This window comes from Lepidochelys kempii, chromosome 2, assembly GCF_965140285.1.
Source record: "Lepidochelys kempii isolate rLepKem1 chromosome 2, rLepKem1.hap1, whole genome shotgun sequence".
NCBI lineage: Eukaryota > Metazoa > Chordata > Testudines > Cheloniidae > Lepidochelys > Lepidochelys kempii.
In genome coordinates this window covers 219,505,890-219,522,964 of record NC_136381.1, presented here as the reverse complement: position 1 = coordinate 219,522,964, position 17,075 = coordinate 219,505,890, and positions in this window count along the sequence as shown.

The window sequence follows — 17,075 nt, the reverse complement described above, 5'->3', positions numbered from 1 at the left end:
GAACATGATAATCTCTTTAGAAAAGAGTGTGGCAGGTTTCCAGCACATTTTAGTTATGCTGGACTACACCACACAGTGCCCCAAGGTGCTCGCCCTCTTCCCCACAAAACTACATCCCTTATCCTGGAGCGCATGAAAATTTTGACAAAGTGAAGATCCCTCAAGAAATAATTACTGATCAAGGTACTAATTTTATGTCCCAACTTATGAGAGTGTTGTGCAGCCTGATAAAAATAAATAATTTAAGAATGCTGGTGTACCACTCCCAACCTGACAGATTGATGGAACAAGTTAATGAGACTTTGAAAAGTATGCTATGGATGTTCATAACTCTGGAACCTTGCCACTGGGACCAGTTTCTCCCACCCCTCCTGTTTGCCATCCACAAGGCCATGCAGGCATTAACAGGGTTCTCCCCATTCGAGTTACCGGATGCCAGACAACTGAGGAGAATACTGGACCTCCTTCATGAGACATGGGAGGAATGAAGTTCCAAGGCAACTAACATGATACAGTATGTGCTACAACTGAGGAAGAAATTAAAGACCTTCATAGAATCATAGACTTTAAGGTCAGAAGGGACCATTATGATCGTCTAGTCTGACCTCCTGCACAACGCAATTTAGCAAAGGAGAACCTAGTGAAAATGCAGCAGAGGCCAGCACAAGCCTAAAACAAAGGGGCCTGCATCTGAGAATGCCAAACATGGACCAGGTGTTACTTCTAATACCCCCAAAACTGCTGATCAGATGGCAAGGCCACTTTGAAATAATCAGATGGATCAGCATAGTAAATTACTAGATTTGCTAGCACAGCAAGAGGAAGGACACTATAGTGTATCAAGAGGAAAGGACTACTGCTAACACTGTTTTTTCCCAGAACCAGAACTTGGGCCACAGGTCCCCATATTTCTCAGCTCTGATCACATGCCAGTGGGACAGGGTCTACAGATGGAACAAGAACAACAGATTCAAAAACTTGCCCAGTCCTTCTCCACAGTCTCTTCAGAGGTGCCAGGTCAGACTCTTCTGGTGTTTCATCCCATAGAAACTGAACCAGGAAAAAAGGTGAGAGTGAATTTTCTACTGTTGCCATAACATATGTGGGAAACAGTGCAAAGAAAGCTGCAGGCAATGTTGGACCTCAGGATAGTCAAGGAGTTTCACAGCGAATGGCATAGCCTCATTGTGCTTGTGCCTAAAGAGGATGGATTGACCAGATTATGCAGTGACTTCTGAAAAGTCAATGGATATCATTGTTGGAGGCCACCAGTTATAGCACCACCCTTGATCTCACTAGGGGATACTGACAGATCCCCTTGCCGCTGAGTCCTGAGAAAAGACAGCTTTCTACATGCCATTCAGCCTGTACCAATTAAGGATGATCCCTTCTGGCCTGCACAACATGGCAGCCACTAGGTTAATGAGTAAAGTATAATGACCTAATGACCAATATGCAGCTGCAAACATTGATTGTATTAATAATTAATTATATTGATATTATATACTATATCTATAGTAAGACTTGGAACGATCACCTAAAACGTGTTTCTGGGGTTCTGCAGGCTCAGAGCCAACTTTTCCAAGTGCCACCTAGCTAACCAAAAGGTACACTGTGGGGTACATGGTGGGTAGGGGTTGCCTATACCATTGGTGGTAAATATGCCAGCCTTGGCAGAATGCCCCAGCTCACCATAAAAAGGCAGGTACGATGTTTCTTGGTGTTAACAGGGTATTATAGATGATTTATCTCAAACTTCACAATTGCTGTCCTGCTGCTGGACTTGGTGAAATATGTCACCCCCAAAAAGGTCAGGTGGTCTCAAGATTGTGCTAAGGCTTTCAAAAGTGAAAGATCAACTGGCTCAAAAGCTTGTCTTGTTTCATCCTGATTTTTCAAAGCCTTTTGTTTTCCAGACTGATGCCTCCAACACTGGCCTGGGGGCAGTGGTATCCCTGTAGATAGAAGGAGAGAAACTCTCAATCCATTTCCTCAGCAAAAAATTGTTCCCCCAAGAAGTTTCATATTCGGTAACTGAGAAGGTGGCCTTGGCAGTGAAGGCCCTCCATTATTACTTATGGGGCAAGACATTCCATTTGGTGACAGACCACGTGCCCCTCTGGTGACTCCATGCCATGAAAGATCACGATGCCCGATCATGTAATGGTACCTCTCACTGCAGCCATATTAGTTTGAGGTGTTGCGCTGAGTGGGAAAAGATCACAAGAATGCAGACTTCTTCTCACGGGACAGAGGAAACTTGTCAACACAGACTGACCTCATAACACCAGACCGGAGGGGGAGAGGTTGTGTGATGGAATTCACAGACCTATGCCGATCCTAAGGGAGTGAGAGATCACTACTGGGCCAAGAGGTCCTGTCACGCAGAAGCTGCTGTGCATGTTCCAAATAGGGGATCTGTTGAAAGGGGGATTCTGACAGCCAATGGTGGCAAAGAGTGAAGGAGAGGCTGTCCAAATGAAGGAAGCGAGGCTGTAGCTTCTGGGGACAGAGTGATCCACAGGGAAAGGGTCTAAGCTGTGGGTATGTCCCCAACTCCATGCCTCCCCCCTTAGGCCCTGGGTTGGACCTAGTGGGGAGGAAGGTCCTGGGTTCCCCTACTTCCCTCCCACCCTCCCAATCCAGTTGGGAGAACTCTGAAGCACTGGGGAATGATGGATCACAGCTTGACTGCTAGGCCCACTGACCACTAGACAAGCCCATCTCAGGACTTTGGGATTGGAAGGACTGTTGTGTCACAGCCTGCCCACTAGACCTGCTGGCCTCCGAGAGGAACCCACTACAGATAACAATTGATAAAATATTTTATTTGGCAGCTGCTAGGGTTTAAACATTGGAGACTTTTAATTCTTGCTAATGATGACAATCACGTTAGCTTTTGCTTGTTTTCTTATTGAAAGAAGCTTCCAAATAGCTGTTAGGTTGGGGGTAGGTTGCTTTTTATCCAGAGCAATGCTTGTGGTTAACTTCACATTATTGAAATTAGGCCTCAGCTTTTTTCTTTTATAAAACAACAAATACTCTTATAAACACAAGTCTTTAAAGCAAAATACTGGTACCATGGAAATCTACTTCAGAAGCTGAATGATAGATCTGGGTCAATTTTTCTGCTGATATAAATGCTGCTGCAGTTCCTTTGACCTCAATGGAGTTTTGCCTAGTTACACCAGCTAAGAAGTTGGCCTTTTTTCTGGAAATCTGGGTGTGAGATCCTCCCCCACCACTCTGGCCCGCTTATGCTGCATAAAAGGTCTAAAGTGGCATAAAAGAGTTCCGAGCATCCTGGTTTCCTGCTGTGGAAAACTGTGATAAAACAGCTTTCTGGTGACTGCTTTTCAAGGGGGTGGGGCGGGGCTGTGGGTGAGAAGGGCAGGTGGAAAATCCAAGCAGTATTGCAGCACATAGGGCAAAGGGTGGTGCCTGTTGTAATTTACACAGAGCTCCAGAGGGGAAGCCCAGAGCAGCCAGGATTGGAAGGGTACAAATATGGTTTTATGTCAATTTAGCTCCCTCCTTTCTCTGGAATGCAAAGCTAGTGCTACATCTCAAAGATGTTCATGCACAGAATCTCACCCCTGATCATTTCATTCTTGAACTTCTGTGTAAACCTCAGAATCTGTACACTCTGGTACAAATCCTAACCCTTCTTTGAAGCCATCATTTCTGTACATTTATTATAAATAAGTTTGTTCTTTTATTAAATCTGTTGGATTAAAGGAATATTTTAACAAATTCAGAAGTGCTTCCCTAGAAAATGTTTACAGAAAAATTGTTCAAAAACTTTTTACTGAATCATTAAAGACAAACTTTTTCCCCCCTCAAAAGATGTAAAGGTTTCTTGGAACCTCAGTACATCCCCCTGTAGGTCCTCTACATCCCTAACAAAGACAAACTCATCTTTCCTTTAACACACTGTGTAATGAAAAACTGTAACTACTACAACATAAAAGATTTTTTAATCATCCAAAGTGGAGCCTCTGTAGTACAAATCAAGGAATTTTCAGCAACTGATTTTACATAGGAGATAGAACAGAAGTTCCTTGAGGCAAATCGAAAGCCAGAGTGTACTTTTATAAAATGCTGAGGATGAATTTGTACAGTAAGAAGATATAAATATACAGCACATGAAAAGATGGGAGTTGCCTTACCCAAGTGGGTGGTCAGAGCTAATGAGGCCAATTCAATTAAGGTGGATGTGGCCCATTCCCAGTTGACAAAAAGGGGTGAATATCAACACAGGGAAAATTATTTTTTGTAGTGACCCAGCCACTCCCAGTCTTTATTCAGGCCTAATTTGATGGTGTCCAGTTTGCAAATTAATTCCAGTTCTGCAGTTTCTCGTTGAAGTCTGTTTTTGAAGTTTTTTTTGTTGAAGATTGGCCACTTTTAAGTCTATTATTGAGTGTCCAGGGAAATTGATGTGCTCTCCTACTGGTTTTTGAATGTTACAATTCTTGATGTCTGATTTTTGTCCATTTATTCTTTTGTGTAGAGACTGTCTGGTTTGTCCAATGTACATGGCAGAGGGGCATTGCTGGCACATGATGTCATATATCATATTGGTAGATGTGAAGATGAATGAGCCCTTGATGGTGTGGCTGATGTGGTTAGGTCCTATGATGGTGTCCCTTGAATAGATATGTGGACAGAGTTGGCAACAGGATTTATTGCAGGGGTTGGTTCCTGGGTTAGTGTTTCTGTTGTGTGGTGTGTAGTTGCTGGTGGGTATTTGCTTCAGGTTGGGGGGCTGTCTGTAAGCGAGGACTGGCCTGTCTCCCAAGATCTGTGAGAGTGAGGGATCATCCTTCAGGATAGGTTTTAGATCCTTGATGAAGTGCTGGAGAGGTTTTAGTTGGGGGGCTGAAGGTGATGGCTAGTGGCGTTCTGTTACTTTCTTTGTTGGGCCTGTCCTGTAGTAGGTGACTTCTGGGTACTCTTCTGGTTAGTCTCTAAGGTGCCACAAGGACTCCTCATTGTTTAGGCAACTAAATATTTTTGAAATTCTGGGCTTAAATCCATATTAGGCACTTAAGTAAACAGTTCAGGGTAAAGTTCATCTGTGTGGGGGACAGAATTTTCTAAGGGGAGTTCAGATAATATGGTCATGAATGCAGCATAAGAACCTTGTAACAGTGGCTTGCCCCTTTACGGCTAGAGGGTCTGGAGCCTGCCAATGCTGCTTACTGATCACCCAATTACTGATCCCCTGGGTATGGAACTGGTGATTTCCTATAAAGTGCAGCAGGAGGTTACAGTGAAGGGGATGCTCAGGGATATTAGAGACTTTTAAAAGTAAATAGGCTCCAGCAGAAAGTTCTGGGTTGTGGAACTGAAACTACATGCAGGAAAGGCCTGGATGTGACCTGACAAGAAGGTAAAATTGATGGATTTTTAGTTTTATTTTTAAGCTTATTGCATGTGAATAAACCCAGACTCCAAGAAGGGGTGTTTTGAACTGACAAAAAAAGGTGTGTGGAGTTTATTTGAGGAACCAAGGGGAGAAACTGAGGCAGGCTGCCTGTAATGTGACCCCAAAGCACGATTGTGCACCTGGCAGCAGACCACTCATTCCTAAATGTATATAGAACAGAATAGGCCAATTATTAAGGTATATATATCTGCATTTAACATCCTAACAGCATGTAGTCTTGAGAATCTTGCTTGTAATTTTAGAAAACCAACTTACATTCTAACTCTCATTCATGTTTATAAATAAGAAATGTATTTATTTTCAAATAAGCATACTAATAAGATTAATCCAATAACTGTGCAAAAGAGAATGGTGGTGGTGGTAGTTGTTATTTTATTTTATTTTTTTGCAAACAATGTTTTTTAGTAAAGAGAAAAATGAATTAGAAGTGTTTATGGCTATTTCACACCTCTTTTACTCTAACGCTTGATCTATTCTTAGATGAATTTGGTATCATTTTGCAGCATAATTAAGAGCTGTGATATTGCTTGATCTGCTGTTCTAAAATACTCCTAATGTCTGCTTAGAAAGAATAGGATGCAGTAACTTGGCAGACTAGATTTTATTTGGATTGGATGTGCTGGAGTAACAGAGTTAAAGAAAAATAGTTAAAGAGTAAGGCGATCACTGGCCACTGACTCCAAATTTACCTTTCAAAACTAGGTATTTTCAGGTTTAAAGCCAACTAGAAATATATATAACACTAATCCCCAAATTCCAAATGTGACAGAATGCCCAGGGCCAGACCTGAATCTCTGAATGCAGCAAGGTCATTCAGGATTAAAATCCGTACCCTTCTTTACATGGAGCTGTGGTACTAGGGCAATTGGACCTGTCATACTTCAAAGACTATCTCTTCAAGCCAATTTAAGCCTTTTGTGCTGTTTTTATTCTCTAGTCTGAGGTTCCATCTGAACTGAGCCTGGGCCAGACCTTCTCACTTTGGGACCACACACACAGAATTCACTCCCTGAGGATATCCACCAGGAGTCCCTCTGTAGCTGTCTTCAAGGCTCAACGCAGGCCTTTCCATCATGGGAGATTGTGCTCTTCACTCCCCTAAGATTAAGTGCACTCATTTTTATTTTTTAACTTTTCTCTTCTTTGTTAACTGCAAGATGCTTTTTGCAGGAAGGTGAATTTTACCTTGTGCTCTGAAAACTGTCTTTCTGATCTTCTCTGGCAAGTTGTTCCATAATCAAAAACTCTCCACTGAATACTCAGCAGTACCTATAACTCTAGGGACCTTTAGTTGGTGATATAAGAGGCAGTACCCCAAAAGGAACCATTTCTTGAAGCAGGTATGGGCCCTAATCTGGCTTCCACTTTAACAAATTCAAAATTACATGTACACAAACTAGGGCCTGAACTTTGCAAGCGCAAACATCTGCTAAAAAATTTAACAATTGAACATGCCCTTATATAGTCTAACACCTGTCCCTGATGAACTTAATGAGTCTACAAAATATGCTAGAGAAGAGGAGCAGCAAACAGGAAAGTTTTGCAAGGGAGTTCTCCAGGTGAAGGAGTGGCTATGTGACTCTCTGGGTGAGTTTGTTGTCTGTAAGTTAGTTAGTTTGTTTGTTTGTTGTATGCCTGCTTGACTGAGGTTCATAGCATGATCAGTTTGGGGTGGGGGCTGTGTGCTGAGTCAAGCAGCCTGCTAGGCATGGCTGAGAGCTTTTTATGAGGCTTTGATCCCTAATCCCTTTAGGAGCCCTTAACCAAGGTGTGGGGTTACTCAGGAAGAATAGGGGTCTAAAAAGCCTGCTCCAAAGCAACTAGAGGAGGTAGCAAACAGGGGATTTCTGCAAGAGATTTGAGAGGGAGTGAGTGAGTCAGACATACCTAGCATTCTCTGAACTTAGGTTCAGAAATAACCCTCCCCACAAAAACAACAACAACAAAAAAACACCCCGCCCCCAAACACCTGCAAGTGTAAAAACAATTCAAGTAGAAGTCCAGCAGCAGAGTAGGACTTGTGGGCAGGTAGCATACGTGTGCATTTGGTGAAAGCAGCTCATGGCCCTCAAAGACCAAGCATGTGCTCTTGTAGCCAGAGTGGCTGAAGTGTAGGAGCTAAGGGAGACAGAAAGGTACATAGACAAGATTTTCTAGGACATAATAGAGCGTTCCAACCCTCATTCTGACAGCCTCTGTGCTGTTGAGGAGGATGGAAGTCTCTGGGAAGGAGAATATCAAACTGGAGTGGAGGGGAACGATCCCATAGTTGGGACCTTCTTTCGAGATGATGTCATGTTATCCTCTTACCCTGCGGATACTCCTCTGGGGGAGGAGATCCCAGTTATTAAGAGGAGACAGGTAATAGTTATGGGGGATTTGATTATTAGAAATATAGATAGTGAGTTTGTGATGACAGGGAGAACTTCATGGTAAATTGCCTGCTGGGTGCAAAGGTTACAGATCTCTCAGACATCTAGACAGACTTATATGCAGTTCTGGGAAGAGCTGGTGGTCATGGTATGTGTAGGTATCAAGAACATTGGGGAAGATAGGAGAAAGGTTCTGAAGGCTAAATTGAAGCAGCTAGGTAAGATATTAAAGTCCAGGTCCTCCATGATAGCATTCTCTGAAATGCTTTCAGTTCCACGCACAAAGCCAGGTAGACAGGAGGAGCCTATACAGGAAGGATGGGCTCCACCTAAACCAAAACGGAACCAGATTTATGGCATGTAATATTAAAAAGGTTATAGAGGAGTTTTTAAAGTAAGCGCTGGGAGAAAGCTGTTAAGTATGAAGAAGCACATGGTTCGGAAAAAGACATCCCATAGGGGAGGATCTATTAATGGTATTCTCTATATCCTATAAAGAGGAGAGGATAGAAGTCAATAAAGTATGGATAAGAAGAGAAACAGTCAAATGAAAAAGAGTCCCATTCAATTACATCACATGAATAGGGCTCTATCAAATTCAGTCATGAAAAACACATCGCAGACCATGGAATCTGGTCTCCCGTCATGAAATATGGTCTTTTGTGTGCTTTTACCCTATACGATACAGATTTCACGGAGAGACCAGCGTTTCTCAAATTGGGGGTCTTGGCCCAAAAGGGAGTTGCAGTGGGCTCACAAGGTTATTGTAGGGAGGTGTCACAGTATTTCCACCCTTACTTTTGTATTGCTTTCAGAACTCAGTGGCTGGAGAGTGGTCACTGTTGGCCAGGCGCCCAGCTCTGAAGGCAGTGCCCCACCATCAGCAACACAGAATTAAGGGTGGTGATGCCATACCATGCCACCCTTACCTCTGCGCTGCTGCCTTCAGAGCTGGGTGGCCAGAGAGTGGTGGTTGCTGACTGAGGGCCAATCAGACTGAGGGCCAGGGAATTTGAAAAGGTACAAAGAAGGGCAACAAACATGATTAGGGGGATGGAATGGCTTCCATATGAGGAGAGATTAAAAAGACTGGGATTATTCATTTTAGAAAAGAGACAACTAAGGGGGAATATGACAGAGGTCTATAAAATCGTGACTGGTGTGGAGAAAGTGACTAGGGTAGTGTTATTTACCCCTTCACATAACACAAGAACCAGGGGTTATCCAATGAAACGAAATAGGCAGCAGATTTAAAACAAATACAGGGAAGTACTTCTTCAGACATTTCAAGTCAAGCTGTGGAACTCATTGCCAAGGGACATTGTGAAGGCCAAAAGTATAACAGGGTTCACAAAATAATTAGATGAGTCCATGGAGGATAGGTCTATCAGGGCTATTAGCCAAGATGGTCACGGATACAACCCCATTCTCTGAATATCTGTAAGCCTCTGACTGCCAGATGCTTGGACTGGAAGGCAGGGGATGGATCACTCAATAATTTCCCTGTTCTTTTAATTCTCTCTGAAGTACCTGGCATTGGCCACTGTCAGAAGACAGGATACTGTGCTACATGGCCTGCTTGTCTGACCCAGTATGGCCAGTCTTACGTTCTTACATGCTAACACTTAGTGCTGGTTTGTGCGGTGGCACTGTTCTGTTATAAGCAAAATTAGAATCAACCATGGAAAGCTTGTTTACCATGTCAGATTCCAAAAGATCCTCTCTGGTAATTCATTCCCACCAAAAGGTCATGGAATTGATGCCCCAGTGAGTCAATACAACCACTAATTAACCACGGCCATTGACACACTGACACTGAAACATCCACTCCCTCCTCATCTGCCCCACAAATCTCCATGGTCCTTTGATGATCTGCAATAGAAAAAGCAGTCACAAGGTATAAAGTGATACAGGATTGTCATAAATATAAAGGGAAGGGTAACCGCCTTTCTGTATACAGAACTATAAAATCCCTCCTGGCCAGAGGCAAAACCCTTTCACCTGTAAAGGGTTAAGAAGCTAAGATAACCTCGCTGGCACCTGACCAAAATGACCAATGAGGAGACAAGATACTTTCAAAGCTGGAAGGGGGGGAACAAAGGGTCTGTCTGTCTGTGTGATGCTTTTGCCAGGAACAGAACAGGAATGGAGTATTAGAACTTGTTAGTAAATAATCTAGCTAGAAGTGTGTCAGATTTCCTTTTGTTTAAATGGCTGGTAAATAATCTGTGCTGAATGGAATGTATATTCCTGTCTTTGTCTTTTTGTAACTTAAGGCTTTGCCTAGAGGGATTCTTTATGTTTTGAATCTGATTACCCTGTAAGGTATTTACTATCCTGATTTTACAGAGGTGATTCTTTTACTTTTACTTTAATAAAAATTCTTCTTTTAAGAACCTGATTGCTTTTTCATTGTTCTTAAGATCCAAGGGTTTGGGTCTGTGTTCACCTATGCAAATCGGTGAGGATTTTTATCAAGCCTTCTCCAGGAAAGGGGGTGTAGGGCTTGGGGGGATATTTGGGGGGAAAACGTCTCCAAGTGGGCTCTTTCCCTGTTCTTTGTTTAACACGCTTGGTGGTGGCAGCATAGGGTTCAAGGACAAGGCAAAGTTTGTAACCTAAGCTGGTAAGAATAAGCTTGGGGGTCTTTCATGCAGGTCCCCACCTTTGTACCCTAGAGTTCAGAGTGGGGAAGGAACCTTGACAAGGTTCTACCACAGGAAATTCTCCCAAGCCAGCACCCTGGGTTTGGAAGAAGCAAAGAAAAACCCTTCTCCATCACAGCACCTACTAAACTGTATCTGATTTAACTATTTTAGATAATGAATTGTCTTGGTAATCCAGACTGCTTCCACTGAGCCCAGAATGCAGCACCTCACACTGTGAAGAACTATCAGCCTACTGCTTTGCTTTCAATAGCATCAGTCAAACATGGAAAATTTATATTCCTTTCTGAATAATCAGAATTAACAGAACATTAACAAGAGATTAAGATACATTACATATCATCCTATAATCTAGTGCTATACATGCTACAAATTTCATACCCACCTGAGTTTGTTTCACAGTAAATCAATAACACTAAAGGTTTTATTTGAGTTAAAGTTTTACCAATCAGCATACATTTTCCTATTTGATTTGACATTGATTTTCAGATGGAACTATCATCTACATTTAATGGGGAATTCTTCATAAAAATTGATTGGAGAATGAAGAGTTGAGGAGCTTCTGCAAGTGACTTTTGCATCACCTGTGAGCAAACTGCCTGCCAGTATGGATAGCCCTTTCAAAGGGTATGATCCAGTCAAAGTCCAGGGGGTCTTTCCATTGACTTCAGTGGGATTTGGATCAAGTCCATAGTGATTCAGTCCAGGTTATACCATTGGTAACCTGTCCTCAGATTTCACTGTGTATCTTGTCACTAGGAGGAGCTGCTTGACCATTATAGACACCATTAAATGTATATTTAATACCATTAAGTTAATTTCTCTTTATTGTATGAGATCATGTCAATGTCTGAGAAATGTACCAGAAATAACATATCAATTTCAGGAATAGAAGAGTTTGCTGCTTTGCTTAACTGTAATATAACTGGCAGTTGTTTGGTATTTGAAATATACTTTTTGTATGTCCAACTGAGTTTATATTTGATATGTATATGATTTTCCATACTGTCTGATGAATTCCAATTAAAAAACATCTTGCTAAGGAATTAAGGGAGGATGTTTTTTTCTAAAAAGATTCTGTGACAGATATTGCAACCACATCCAGTATCTTTGGCGATCATATTTTACTTCCTATTTAAAGCATGAAAACCTCAAAAAGCATTGTATTGAGATGGACCAAATGGTATAAGCCATAGAATATTCATAGCCCTCTGTATCAATACAGGTGATGTATATTTGTGTGTTCTGGCCACTGGGGGTTGGGGATGTTCCTGTGGAATCTGAAATCACATGGGGATGATTAATGCAAAAATCCAAGACTGGCTATTCAGGTACCCTGCTTTTGACCACCTGGAGAATAAGGGGTGGGACCAGTTTTACCTTTTTTCAAGAGGCTGGGAGAGAGAGGTTTTGGGGCTGTAAAGGCTGAATTTAAGCAGACTCAGAGTCTTCTTTCTGATCCAGAAAATAGACATCAATTTCTGCAAGGAGCGGGCTCAATCTCTGCTGAAGGGTTGGAAAGACTTTGGCATTCCTGGGTCCCATGTGGACGGTGGGTGACTTTTGATACATTTAGTGTGTATGTAGATTATTTTATTGTTTGCATGCCTTTCCTGTATACCTTTTTATCCTGAATAAATGCACTCTTCTGAGAAACAGCTCTGTGCTCACTTGTAACCTCTGACACACTCTGTTCATAGCTCTCAGAAAGAAAGCAGAGCACAGGTGTTGACCTTTAGGCAGACTGGCTTGCGGGAGAGATCACACGCAACTACAGAGGACTGCAGCCTAAAACTCAAGTCTAGAGAGAGAAGGGATGCAGGCTCCTGCTCAGACAGAAGTAAAGGTTAGAGGCCTGAAACCTGAATTGGCATTCCTACAGCAGACCCTGGAGGAGATCAAAGGTGCAGTTACCTAAAACTGTGACAGATACCTTTTGGGTAAAAGGATTGGTGAGAAATTACTGGAAGCTTCTAAATTCTTCCATGAATTTGTGAATGAACGTTTTGAGTACATGAGCCATTTTGTATTAATGACTTCCAGAGAAATTCCAGAATGGCAAGACTCACTGGATGGTTTCAAATGAACAGGTAAAAGTAAATATATATTAAAATACTAATAAACTGTAGTACCATTTAAATTATCAAAATTCCAATAATTTTTCCACTGATCACTAAAACAAAATTATTATGGTCCATCAACTAAACTAAGAAATTAAGACAGAATTCAGAACAAGAGGAAGGTGAATCCCATTTTGTTACAAGCTCTTCTGAATGGGCATTTAGCACCTCAGAGGATTAGGCTGTAGAATTTAGAGGCTATGATGAATAATTGGAGATACATTATCCAATTTACTCTGTGTTGTTTGTGCCATCCATTTCAGCAACTCCCCATAGTTTGACAGTCACCAGTGGGCATAAAGGCTGTATAGCTAGTCCCTGCACCATCTTTTTACAGCTGAAGGTGGCTCAAATGAAGCACAGAATTAGGGAGCAGTAACCAGTAGCCACCCACGTGTGCTGCACCAAGCAGATTTGTCCAGAATAGAGAATCGTCTTGTGATTGAGGGTTTTTTTTTATTTAGTTAAATTTATTTTAAATGTGCTTGTTCATTACATGTACAAAGCCAGTTACATATGAAATACAAATAAGTTGAATGGTTTCAGAGTAGCAGCCATGTTCGTCTGTATTTGCAAAAAAAAAAAGGAGTACTGTGATGTGATAATAGATGGGGTGGGATCTGAGTTACCCAGGAAAGAATTTTCTGTAGTATCTGGCTGGTGAATCTTGCCCATATGCTCAGGGTTTAGCTGATTGCCATATTTGGGGTCGGGAAGGAATTTTCCTCCAGGGCAGATTGGAAGAGGCCCTGGAGGTTTTTCGCCTTCCTCTGTAGCCTGGGGCACGGGTCACTTGCTGGAGGATTCTCTGCTCCTTGAAGTCTTTAAACCACAATTTGAGGACTTCAATAGCTCAGACATAAGTGAGAGGTTTTTCGCAGGAGTGGGTGGGTGAAATTCTGTGGCCTGCGTTGTGCAGAAGGTCAGATTAAATGATCATAATGGTCCCTTCTGACCTTAGTATCTATGAATCTACTTGTGGCACCTTAGAGACTAACAAATTTGTGAGCTGTAGCTCACGAAAGCTTATGCTCAAATAAATTGGTTAGTCTCTAAGGTGCCACAAGTACTCCTTTTCTTTTTGCAAATAAGTTGAATGTTGACAATGGCCACCTCCTCCTTTATCCATACAATGTAAGTCCCCAAATACGTAAGATGCCAACTAAATTTGAAAATGCTTTAAGACATACACTATCTTTTACTACACAGCATAATAGAAGCCTGTCCTGGTTTGGGGTTTGCGAGGTTTACTTTTATACAAATAAAATACAAGGATAATTACATCAGTGGCAGCAGGAGCAGGCCACAAGAAAGGGCCTTATCCTATGAGGTGCAGATTGCCTCCTATAAAATAATCAGCATCCTCAAAACTCAATTACTTCTGCTGCCATGGACTTCAGTAGGAGTTGAGTACAGTCAGTATTTCATAGGATGAGACTCAAAGTGATAGTCATCCTGGAAAAATGCAAACTCAGATATCAGTGAACAATACTAAACAAATTCCCCTGAAGCCCAGATATCCAAGTACATGTCCCTATTTGGAAGGATTTGAGTGAAGAGCAAGGCACATAATTAAAAGGTGGCAGTGATTAATTAATGAGTGATGATTAATAAAACTAAATATTTATAGCTCGGCTTACTGTTGATTTCTCAGGGTGTTATAATAATTTAACTGTATTTGAAAGGTGTAAAGACCAAGGAAGAAAAGGAATTTTCTTTTTTTAATGTGGTAAAGGAGTCCAGTCAAAATAGGATAAGTGTAAGGAAGAATGTCCTAACAGCGTCACTATGGAACTTTCTTCCAGAGGAAGTGGTGACAGCCTCACGGCTTTAATCATGTAGACTGAATTAGGCAAAGCATTTTAACACAGCCTTGGTGGAGTAACTGCACATTGACAGAGAGATCAGCAAAACTATGTAGGAGGTCTTTCCAATGTCTAAATTCCATTAATTTTTACCATGAAACAAAGCTTAGCACTCTAAGATTCCTTTCAAACTTCTCACATACTACCCTGCCAAAAGAGATCATTAAATGTGGAAGCCAGATTCTGAGCTCAGTTAAATTTGTAGTAAGCTCCATTGTGGAAACAGCCTGGCTTTTCACCAGAGTAACTAAGAAAAGGATCCTGCCCAACATAATAGACTCACTAGTGAGTGGAGTTTAGTGGCTGGATCAAGGTATTGCATGTCTGGACTCCTCGGTTCGCCTCTTGGCTCTTCTATTGGGTTGCTACATAAAATTGGGCAAGCCACTTATCCAGTTGTAAAATGGCTATGTGAATTATACTTGCTTCACAGGTGTGCTCTGAGGCTTCAGGTAATGACTGGAAACTGTTCTGAATTCTTTGCCGGAAAGGTGCTTGAGAAACAAACTGAGGGAAGCAAAGGCTGCATTTCATTTGATCCACAGTAGTCACAATTAAAAACAATCTTTGCCAACAGATACTATACAGTACCCAAAGTACAGCAGATTTCCCATATATTTAGATTAGGAGCATCTGGCTATTTCATATAATAGGATATGGTAACTATGAGGAAGCAATGTATTTGGATTTATTTAAAAAAAATCAAAGAAAAATAACATTTTTAATGGGTAAATTTCACCTTGTGCATATGCCAATACAAGGCTTTGTGTAAAGTCCAAACAAAGGGGATCAATTAAGAGTCTTTTAGTTTGTGGCTTATCTCAGCATACAGGAAGTGTCTGGAGCCTTGAAAATCATTTAAACTGTAATATTTTCTTGCTGAGTAGGAGAAAAAATGGAATATGGAAAATACAATTTTTACTACTTTGTTTTCAATCATTTCAGCCAATCATTCAGATTGGTTATTATAAGCATAATCTTGGGGTTTCTAAATACATGGCCAAATGAATTTATCTTCTCCAAAATTCAGTATAATCTGCATATGTTTCATCTTTGCTTAATAATCATAAATACATTTTTATTATGGTCCAAACAAATGTAAATCCATTTATGCCACCCACTGTCCTTCCCTCAGTAAAATCGTTATACACCTGGATCTGGTTTTGAAAATGTAAGCACTATGAGCCAACCTGTGAATTCACAGGTTAGCATTGCATTAATTCCACATAATCTCCATAAATGAAATAGATTGAAGGATCAGTGCTACTGAAAAACAGATACAGTCCTGTAGTTTACTGCATTCTGAGTCAGGGAACATGGCCTTTATAGCACTATTATCAATGGATTTAAAATGACTCAAAAGATCAAACAGCATTGAAGCATCACACTGTATGTTCAAATCAGATGACCATTTTGCCTGGCAAATGCCATCTATATTTCAAAAGACATCCATGTTCTAATCAAAAATGAATTAGCAGACATGGAAACTTCAAGCACCATTTGTCATCTGGAACTCAAGTTCATTAGTATATGTCTCATATCTATAAGTCTGAGAAAAGCTAAGTCAATTCCCAAATTACCATAACATTCAAAACTAAACAGTAATGCATTTTAAAATGAGTGTATTGAAAATTGAATGCCAACTGAAAATAAATTATGGTACCTTTTTAAAATTAAATTACAAAAGACTTTTTTCTTTGTCCTTTCTCTTGTTGTCATCTTCAGTTAGTCTAGCTGTCACATTTCTAGTATTTATGCCCTACGATAAAAATGGCTTAGAACACAAAGGGAGACAAAAATACCACACTTCTTCTATAGGAAATACCTGATAAATGAACTTGCCTTGTTACAAAATAAATCCATTGTCTGCAATAATTTTACTTATTTTGTCTACCATTCCTTTTGTTCCTCCAGTCTCTCTCTCTTTTTTTTTACTATGAAATTATTTCTATATTGCATATTATTTGAACTTTCTTTTATTTGGCCACCTTAGGGCTGATTTCATAAAAGACCCCTGCAAAAAACACGTTTAATATTTTAAGACATCAGACAAGAACACAAATTTGCTAAAAAAAATGAGTAAATGAAGTTTTCTAAGAAAAAAATATAGCCAAACAATATGAAGGTTTGTGCTTCTTTCGTTATGAGCTTTTCAGAAAGAGAGAGTTGATAGAGATTATTCTGTAAAACAGGTCCAAAGCAGCTGCTGATCCAATAGCTGGCAGTTAAAAATGAGTCTTTCCAATAGCTTAGGCTCTTTGAAAAATCCCATTAAGTCCTATCTGCATTTTAAATACATTAATACCTTTAAAAATCTCTCCCAGTGTTTTTATTTCATGTGTGTACCATGCCTAGCACAACAAAGAGAGCCCTTATTCCAAATTATGGCCCCTATCCAATATGCATATTTAACTGCAACTCAGTCTCTTTGAGTATTTTAGTTACCATGTCTGCTTACAGTCTTTGAATAACCTCCACCTAGATGATCAGATTGGCAGATACTGTTTTCCCAGAGTTTTACTGGAATAACAATCAATGTAAGTTGCTTTGGTGCTTTGATACTTTGACACAGAGCGTCATTCCTTATATGTCATCCTAAT